The 10,281-nt window shown below is 47.3% G+C and overlaps 1 pseudogene; it reads right to left on the reverse strand.

The window, feature by feature from the left end:
• Positions 1-10,281, reverse strand: part of LOC107111888 — a 38,877-nt pseudogene that overhangs the window by 20,627 nt on the left and 7,969 nt on the right.

Consider the following 10,281-nt stretch of genomic DNA (forward strand, 5'->3'; position numbering starts at 1 on the left):
CTGAAAGAAAGAGAAACATGGTGAAAAAAATGGAGCTGGAAAATTAGGTCATGAACTAAACAGTGTGCTGTAGGGAATGCAGGAATTCAAAGGCTTGTTGTTTTGAGAAACTTTCAGGAGTCTTGTTTGAGAATCCAACCCTCTGACATACTAGATGGTATTGGCAGATCTTTCGTTTGTGGTAATTAGGGAAAACAGCATTTCATTGTGATAGTTATGGGAACAGACATACTTTCAGTTTGGGTCAGAGAGCAAAGAAGAGCCTTCCCAAAATGTAGCCACAAGCTGGTGAGTTTCTCCTGAGGCACTGATGAATCACTTAATACATCACTGTTTGTTCTTTCCAGCTCAAAGTGGGAGGATGGCATTGGGGCAAAACATTGTGGATTTCCTCCCTCTGGTATTTGACCCACAAAGTTCCTCCTGCTGTTACTGGAATGACCTCTGGCTGACAGAGGTGAGTCAGCTGATAGAGCCCATTAGTGTCTGAGAATAAGGGGAAGAGCTAAAGGTCCCAGCTGGGAGCAGAGCAATGTTTACTCTAATTTCCCCCCCCCAACTGAGAGTAACAGTTCACAGTGGGCAGTGAAAGACCCTGCCTGGCTCCAGACTGCTGCTAAGTGGGGCTTCCTGTGTTAATGAGCAGCTGTCAGAGAAGTCTACCACTGGCAAAGTCTATCAGGGGCAATGCTCGAGGAAGCAGGTAGCAACCTGTGGAGCTGGTGAACAGAGCCAGCAAGATAGGACATTAAAGATGGGACTTTAGCAGGGACACAAGACACAACCACAAGAGGCTCAGTGTCATTGAACAAGGAGATGAAAAGCGCCACTTGTATGATTATCTGCCTTTGGGCCAGAAATTGTGGGTCTGCGTAAACCGCCATGTTCCCTTGAGGCTATTGCTGCCAACCTGAAAACTGAGGGAAAGACAGAGGTATGTGGATGAGACGCTTAGGGTCATGTTAGAACCATACCACTGCCGTGCTGACAGCTCTGCTGCTGTCATGGAGAGTGAGGATCAAGAGGCTGGAGGGTAGAAATAATCCCTTAGAAGGAATCGCCTCTTTGCAGGATGAACCAATATTCTCTCTTAGCAGCAGGGGTCATTTCCTGCAGGAGCGCACAGGAGCGGAGCTCCAGCAGTAAAGAGCCCAGGGGGTGGGCACATGCAACAAGCCCCACCCCCTGCTCCCAGCAGCCCTCAGTCAGAGCAAGAAGCAGCCAGGTATGCTGCAGAGGCCCCCCCCCCTAAAAAACCCCGTCCAGTGGCACCTTTAAGACCAAGTTTTATTCAGGTACAAGCTCTCCCTCCTCTGCAAGGACAGATCTGCACGTTCCCCCCCCCCCAATAGCTAGCAATCCAAAACGGTCCAGTGGAGCCTGAGCGGTGGGTGTTGCCTTCTGACACACTTCCGGTGATGTCGGGGTATGTGGCATATGCAAATAAGTTATGCAAATGAGTTATGCTAATAAGCTCCTGCACCTCTTTTTCTACAAAATGACCCCTGCTTAGCAGGAATACCCCTCTAGAGTTGGGGAAGGTGATTACCACAGTGGGAGAGTCAGTGCTCAGGAATATAGACATCAGGGTCTGTGACAGCCACTTTGACTGCACAGTGACATGCCTGATAGGGAGATTGCAGACACCATGCACTGTCTAGGTAAGGCTGCTAGCTAGTCCAGGGAAGAAGTGAATCATTATCACACTGCATGTTGGCACCAATGGTACTGGGAAATGTAATCACCTGGTCCTGAAGGATAAATTTAAGTTACTAGACAGCAGGGATCTTTTTGTAGCAGGAACTCCTTTGCATATTAGGTGACACACCCCTAAATGTAGCCAATCCCCCAAGAGCTCACAGTAGCCCCTGTAAGAAGAGCCCTGTAAGCTCTTGGAGGATTGGCTACATTAGGGGGGGTGTCGCCTAACATGCAAAGGAGTTCCTGCTACAAAAAGAGCCCTGCTAGACAGAAGGCTAAATGCCAGGACCTCCACAGTAGCATTGTCAGAATTGCTGCTGGTCGGACTCGACTGTGCGACTGAACAACAACCACCACCATGCACAAGACCAACTACATAAGCGCAGATTAGGGGTCTCGATGCACCGATGAGAAAGTGGTGCTGGAAGGAAGGGCTGAGATCTGATAGGCATTGGGGAACTTCCTCCATCAAGTACAGACCCTCACTTGAACCAAAAGGTAATCAGGTTGCTAGCACTGAATATCAAAGAGGTGGCAGAGTGGCTTTAAAATGAAGTTCTGGGGGGAAGCCAACAGGACCCGGAGAGCCTTCAGTTCAGAAGAACTCATCCCAAATGGATGTTGACGCAAACTCTTGGGAAAATATTTTTGGCAACAGGCTAGAGCTTGAACATGAGAACAGAGCAATAAAGGAGGGTGCCGTCTGGAAACCTGAGGGCCCAGGGAGGGAAATGAGATACAGGTGCCTGTATGCCAAAGTTGGAAGTTTCTGAGCCAAGCTGGCGGGGGCTAGAGTGATTCATGTTGAATGACAATGTAGATACAGTGGGCATTTCAGAAAGCTGGTGGAAGGTGGAAAAAAATCAGTAGCTCCATATATTGAAGAGAGCCAAATAACTTAGAGAACCTCAGGGGAAGACGCTCCCCACGGAATTGCTATGGGTGGAGATACTAGGACCCTAATGGTAATCTGGAGATGTACTGTCACCCTGCACCAAATATATGAGGCAGATCTCAAGATAGAGAAATAAGAGAGGTGGTGACTAAAGCGGAAAATATAATAATACTAGAGGTGACTAAAGTGGAAAATATAATAATACTTGGTGACTTCAACGAGCCTCACATTGATCAAACAAATATGTGCTCTTTATATAACAACCCAATGAGCCAGCAGTCTCGGACAGAACCAGTCTATTGTCTATTTCCACTGCATGGAAATATCTACTGCCAGAAATTTAGTCACAGCCAAAACAATACCTGAGTCAGTACTGGCTAACAGGGAAGACATAGAAACAAGAGGAACCTTGCAAACTGTCACTGGCTGTATCCCCAGATCTGTCAACACACCATCAAAGAAAATACGGCACAAAGTTTCAGTCGCCCCAAACCCACATCTGAGTAGGGCTCTCCTTGGAATCTGCCCCACCAAAACAGCAGAGGAGAAAGCATGAACAAAAGAAAAGCCCTCCGATATCTGAGGAAAGGCAGTTGATGAAATTAAGATGGAAGGGCGATAAGACATGATATATATAAAAAAACAGTCTTGAGAAGACTCTGCCAGTCCTGTCAAGAACTGACTGATGGTCTAATTCCTTCAGCTCCATCTAAGCATAGTTAAGAACATAAGAGACGCCAATGTTGGATCAGGCCAAAGGCCCAACCAGTCCAACACTCTGTGTCACACAGTGGCCAGAAATACCAGTTGCCATCAGGAGGGCCAGCAGTAGGGGCCAGGACTCCAGAACTCCTCCCACTGTTGCCCCCCCCCCAAGCACCAAGAATACTGAGCATCACTTGCCCCCTGAGAATTTCTATTTATTCCTTGTGGCTAACAGCCACTGGTGGACCTCTGCTCCATATGCTTATCTAATTCCCTCTTGAAGCTGTCCATGCTTGTAGCCGCCACCACCTCCTCCTGTGGCAGTGAATTCCATGTGTTAATCACTCTTTGGGTGAAGAAGTACTTCCTTTTATCCATCCTAACCCGACCTCTCAGCAATTTCATTGCCTGGGGGCCACTAGATAAGAAGGACGAAGGGGACAGCCCTTAAAAACAAAGTATGGAATTGAGATTGGACTGCCAATGCAAAACATAATAATCTGCAAGAATGCCTGAGAAATCTTTTAAACTACACTAACTGTGGTCCAGATAGCACATACCTCAAGTTAGAAGAAGTAGTAGAAGAGATTGGATTTATACCCCGCCCTTCACTTGGGAGTCTCAGAGCAGCTTACAAACTCCTTTCCCTCCCCACAACAGACACCCTGTGAGGTAGGCGGGGCTGAGAGAACTCTTAACAGAAACTGCTCTTTTTCAAGGACTGCTGTGCCAGAGCTTGTGACTGACCCAAGGTCACATCAGCAGGTGCAAGTGGAGGAGTGGGGAATCAAACCCGGTTCTCCCAGATTAGAATCCGCACACTTAACCACTACACCAAACTGGCTCTTAGGAAAGGTAACACCAAGTCAATAAAAATGCTCACATGGTTAACAGATCAAGGAGCCTAGAAAGGGCAAAAAAGCATCCTTTTAAAAAACTGGAAGGTTTGCCCAGATGAGGCAAACAGAAAGGAGCACAGGGTCTGGGAAGACAACTGTAAGCATTTAGACCACAAAGATATAAAAGGATTGCTAAGGGAAGATGGGGAGATGGCAAAGGAACAGAATGAATTCTTTGAGTCTGTTTTTACTGTGGAAAGCACACTGGAGCTGCTGTTTTGGAGAAGGGCTGCATTGAGGTGAAAGTTCTGGGACTGCTAGACAAAAAAAAAAAGTGTTCAGGTCCAGATGGCACACGCCCAAGAATTCTTAAGCACCTCAAATACAAAATTGTTTCACCGAAGGGGTCTAGAAAAAAATTTTTTTTTAGAGAAATGGAAGCTCAGAGTCTAAAGAGAGAGAATGGATCTATACCCAGCCCTTCACTTGGGAGTCTGAGCCGCTTACAATCTCCTTTCCCTTCCCCTCCCCACAACAGGCACCCTGTGAGGGAGGTGGGGCTGAGGGAGCTCTGAGAGAACTGCTCTCGAGAGAACAGCTCTGAAAGACTTGTAAACTGATCCAAGGTCACGCCAGCAGCTGCATGTGGAGGAGTGGGGAATCAAACCTGGTTCTCCCAGATTAGAGTCCATGCTCCTAACCACACGACACCAAACTGAAAGAAGTTGGACCTCCTGAGGGCCCCTGGTATTTTTGGCCACTGTGTGACAGAGTGCTGGACTGGATGGGCCAGTGGCCTGATCCAACATTGGCGTCTCTTGTGTACTTATGCTAAAATTCAACTACTGATTTTTTAAAAAACAAAACCTTCCTAGAGCTGTATAAAATGCAGACCATAGAGTCTGGAAGATTACGCCATCTTGTGATATAACATCTAGAGCACTTTGTTTAGTAATCGGTTAACTGATTTTATCTGTATTGTAGTGATCTTAAATGATTTTAAATATGTTTTATATTGGCGCATGCCTCTCTGTAAGCCGCCCTGAGCCCGCGTTGTGGGGAGGGCGGGGTATATATTGAATAAAATAAATAAATAAATAAATAAATAACATGTAAAAACCCGCCGAAGCATCCATTTCTAAAAAGCAAATCGCATGCCGCTGTTATTCAGAATGGATTCTTCACCCACCCCCTTTCTTCACAGGAGCTCTTTTGGGGAAGCTTTTCTCACAGCCAAGGGCTCCCAAGTTACTACCCCCATTCCCAGCTCTCTCGGACCCTCCATCAGCACCTCTCCTGCAACTGCTCCCTCCTTCTCCCTCCCAGATCCCCGCTCAGTCCCCCTCCCGCATCTGCTCCCTCCTTCCCCCTCACCCCAAATTTCCCCCCTCCTGCATCTGCTCCTTCCTTCTGCCCCCCTGAATCTTACCCCCCCCCGCCCACTCCATTCCTCCCACGGCCTCTCCTATCGAAACGGGCGTCTGCGGAACGGGAAGCCACTTGAAGCTTCCCCCCACCTTCCCAGGTTCCCGTTTCGGATCCTGCCCTCCGACCTGCTGCAGAAACCTCATAGCTCGGCGGACTGCAGAAAGGCCCCCCGCGAGGCGCTCTCTGGGGCAGGAGGAGAAACTTCCCGGGGGGCCAGACTGGGATTTGCAGGAGGCTTTCTCTCTCTCTCACACACACACACCCTTTCTTTCTCTCTGCTTCGGGTCTTCTTGCATTGCGCATTGCTAGACCCCTCATCTCTCCCCCGCCAAAGCCCCTCTGAACTCACCGGATCCCTCCCACCGTTCAAGCAGCAGCCGGGCGAACTCAGTCGCTCCAGTAAGAAGTGGGCGGAAGCAGGAAATGGCTTTCTCCCGTTACTGTGTGCTTCTCTAGGACCGCGGGCTCTGTCAGCTTTAACCCTTAAATAGGTTCGAGTGGGTAGCCGTGCTGGTCCGAAGCAGCGGGGCAAAGTTTGAGTCCGGTGGCATCTTTGAGAACATCAAAGTTTTATTCTAGGCATCAGCTTTCAGGTGCATGCACGCCTCTTCTAGAAGTGTGGGTGCGTGTAACCCACTAAGGTCCTAACATCTGCAGGGAGAGTGGGCAGGTTCAGTCGGTTTTGACAGCAAAACTCCCACCTATGGTTATTAAGAATATGTAACTGCTGTTACTACACATGTCCTTAAACACAGACATAAGAGAGGCAATACAACCCATGCACTTTAACATTTAAAATAAACTCTTTATATAAACAAAGCACGGAGGTTTTCATATAAATCCTCATTCACTTCTGATTGGTTGCTATTACTTCATAGCAATGAATCTTCAGGAGATTACTGAGTACAGATCCACAAGGATGCACAGAACAGAAAAAACACTAAGCACATAAATAATACATATATTGTAGGTCCTTATGTTGTAAGCTCACAGATACTGGAACAGCATATGAGGTTTCCAGGCTATACTGGGGATGCTTCCCAGTTGACTCCAGGATTTACCTGCAATAATTCAAGGCAGGCAAAGTCTATATAGGCCTCTCCCCAAGATGTTGCCTCTTTCCGGCCCAGGCTGAACTGCCGGCTGCTTTAACAAACAGAATACTAAGGAAGATGTTTAAAAGGATCAATAACTATAAAATTACATATTTTCACAATCATATGAAATTACTATTAAGTATTTTAATAGTCCCAAACCAACATTTAATAACTCCCCAAGATGTAACTTCACCTTTGTTTGAAAGAATCTCTAATAATTACATTGGTTAACAGCATTCACCTGCAATAATTCAAGGCAGGCCTTAACACAGCAAAGTCTATATAGGCCTCTCCCCAAGATGTTGCCTCTTTCTGGGCCAGGCTGAACTGCTGGCTGCTGGGAATACCCAGCCTCCTTTAGGGAAGGCTACAACCACTGAGCATGCTCATTAACTAAGTATAGAAGGGGGGAAAGGGAGTTAATTGCCACACCATCTATTGGCAAAAGCAGGCGTGCCTGATCCCTGTATGCTGTTAACAGCTACAAAACTGCATGGGTTACATGTGCACGAAAGCTTATACCCAGAATAAAACTTAGTTGGTCTTAAAGGTGCCGCTGCACTCAAACTTTGCTCTATTGCTTTAGACCAACAGGGCTAACCCACCAGAATCGATCTTTGGCATTATATCCCACTGGAGTACCTCCCCAAACCCCACAAACCACAGACTCCCCCCCCCTCAAATCTCCAGAAATTTCCCAGCCGGGAGGTGGCAACCTGGGGTATAAACTTCCAAAAGCTTATCAGCCTAAAAATTGGCCAGTGGCTTTAGGAAGAGAGTGAGATTTGCTGTGCCAAACATGAAAGGAATCAGAACATCATGGCACAGATTATCTCTCAAATATCCCTCTGGTCGGTGCCTTTGGAAGCACAGGTTTAGGCCCTGAAAGCCAGTCTGGTGTAATGGTTAAGAGCCCAGACTCTAATCTGGGAGAACCGAGATTGATTCCCCATTCTTGCATATGCAGCTGCTAGTGTGACCTTGGGTCAGTCACAAGATCTCTTAGAGCTGTTCTCTCAAGAGCAGTCCTCAAAAGAGCTCTCTCAGCCCCACTTACCAGACACAAGGTGTCTGTTGTGGGGAGGGGAAGGGAAAGGAGATTGTAAGGCCCTCTGAGACTCTGAGTGGTGGGGTATAAATCCAATTTCTTCTTCTCATCCTTCTCCTCCCGAGAAGCCAGGAACGTGCAGACTGAACAGATGGGGAGGGTGGAAAATATCTCAAAGGTTTCACAAATTTACTTGGATAAATTATGGGGAACTGTGGTCTGTGCTACTGTGTATAGTTTGCTGTGGGTTGGATCCTATTGTGTAATTTTGCATCAACACCAGCATTGCTTCCGTTCTGTTTTTAGACTTCTGTTTGGTTCAACAACTCAAATCCCATTTCATTGTTTATTGAACGTCTCATCTTGTTGATTGTATTGACTCACACTGTGTGAACCCCCTTGAGTCCCACTGAGAAAGACAGACTATAAGTAACATAAATACATACATAAAATCCTGTGAAGCAAAGCACCCTAATTTCCCTCAAGAGTTAATGTGATTACTAGAGTACCTAGTCTTGTTAGCAGGTATCCATGGTTCAGGCTTTCCTGCTAGGCTGGCCAGGTCACTTACTGGTTGGGGGGAGGCAGTAGGTCCCGGTCCAGGACATTAAAAGTTTTCAGGCCGAATGCTAGAGCATCCACTGGTGACGTGCCCAGTGCGATGACGTCACCTCCAGGTAGGAAAGGCCAGACACGTCGGCCCGATCTGGGCACTTTGGGAGTGGGGTTCCCCCCACCAGTCGGATCTGGGCCGGCAGGTCGGAGGCCCTTTGAGTGGGCAACCCCCCGCCCTCCCGGGGGACCTGGCAGACCTCTTTCCTGCACATACCATCCTTATCTCTCTCAAGGCCAGACTCAAGAATGTAGTAAATGGTTAATCGTGAAAATCTATGTTCAGGTTGTGTAATCAGATGGGGGGGGAATTCGGAGCAGACTTTAAAACCTGGAAAGGTCCATCAAGACAGATTCCGGATTGGATCTGAGAGAACACCTGATATCAGAGAGAGGGCAAAAAGCTATAGGTAAGGGTATAGGACAGAGGGCTATTTTTGGGCAGGAACGCACAGGAACGGAGTTCCGGCTGGCTCCCGAGTTGGCCACGCCCAGCAGGAACTCATTAGCATAATAGGCCACACCCAACAGCAGAAATCCACTAGGATTGGCTACTTTAGGGGTGTGTGGCCTAACATGCAAAGGAGTTCCTGCTACAAAAAAAGCCCTGTTTTGGCAACAAACAAGGTAAACAGAATAAGAAGCAAAAGGTGGGTGTGGCTGGATGAGTACACTTCTGGTAACATCGGTGTGCGGCCTAGTATGCCAATGAGCTGTGTTGTCAGGGGTGTGGCCTAATATGCTAATACATTCTGCTGTTGGGTGTGGCCAATTATGCTAATGAGTTCCTGCTGGGCTTTTTCTACAAAAAAAGCCCTGGGGAAGCTCATGCCACATTAGTATCCTTTTGATATAAATTGGCTTCATCATGATGGACTGCAACATATAGAATGCTTTTATGCTACTGGTTGGATTTTTATGCTGGAAGAAGATGTGCTATCTAATACCAGGTATTCAGTGTACTGCATAGTGAAATCTTGTTATAATCCTTAAATCATTTTTTATATTTTTAAAGGTCTGCTTTATTTGTGTGCATTTAACCTGGAGGATCCACAGGGCTGGGTATTGCTTAAGGGACAAGGAGCAGTAACCCGGGGGACCCAGGCTTGGGCCTCTGACATATCGCACCCCCTCTCTGACAAAAGAAGGGTGGTTAACAGCTTCCCTGATCTGCCAGTACCCGTGGGGTGCAGTGGTTAGAAAGTCGGACTAGGATCAACGAGATCCGAGTTCAAATCCCTAATCTGCAATGGAAGATTCCTGAGAGACTTCAGGCCAATCATACCTGCTCAGTCAGACCCACCTCACAGGGCTGATCTTTTGAGGGTGAAATGGGGGATGGGAGAATGATGGAAGCCACTTTGGATGCCTATTGAGGAGAAAGGCAGAGTATGGCATTTGTTTTAAATCTAGTTTTTGGCTAGTTTTACAGCTTGTTAAAAAAAAGGAATACTCTCAGTGTTACTGTAATATATCCAGTCAGACCGCGTGGCTGGCTAGGGCTCCACGCGGTCAAGCACAAACGTCGAGCTTCACTCTGAGAGACAATAGACTATGCGGATCCTAGCCCGCACCAATCAAGGGGCTAGGTCCTGGCCGAGAGCCTATGGAACTCTTGGCCCCTGTAAATAACCTATTGGGAAGGGGGGGGGTTGTTATGGGTGGCGGTTTCACGGGGAATATAAGCCGGCCTGCGAGCCGGCAAAAGCTGTCTTGTTCCTGATCGAATAAGGTACGCTTTGCTGAAATCACTCTCCGTCGGAGTACTTTTCAGTTACTTTATTTATATCTCACCTTTCTCCCTAATTGGAACCCAAAACAGTTTACATTGTTCTCATCTCCTGTTTTATTCTCACAAAAACAGGGACGTAGGTTAGGCGGAGAGTGTGTGAGTGGCCCAATGTCACCAAGCAAGCTTTCATGGCTTCATCAGGTATTGCTGAACTCTTTCAGCAG

The sequence above is a fragment of the Gekko japonicus genome, unplaced genomic scaffold, assembly GCF_001447785.1.
Source record: "Gekko japonicus isolate JY-2015 unplaced genomic scaffold, Gekko_japonicus_V1.1 scaffold1659, whole genome shotgun sequence".
NCBI lineage: Eukaryota > Metazoa > Chordata > Lepidosauria > Squamata > Gekkonidae > Gekko > Gekko japonicus.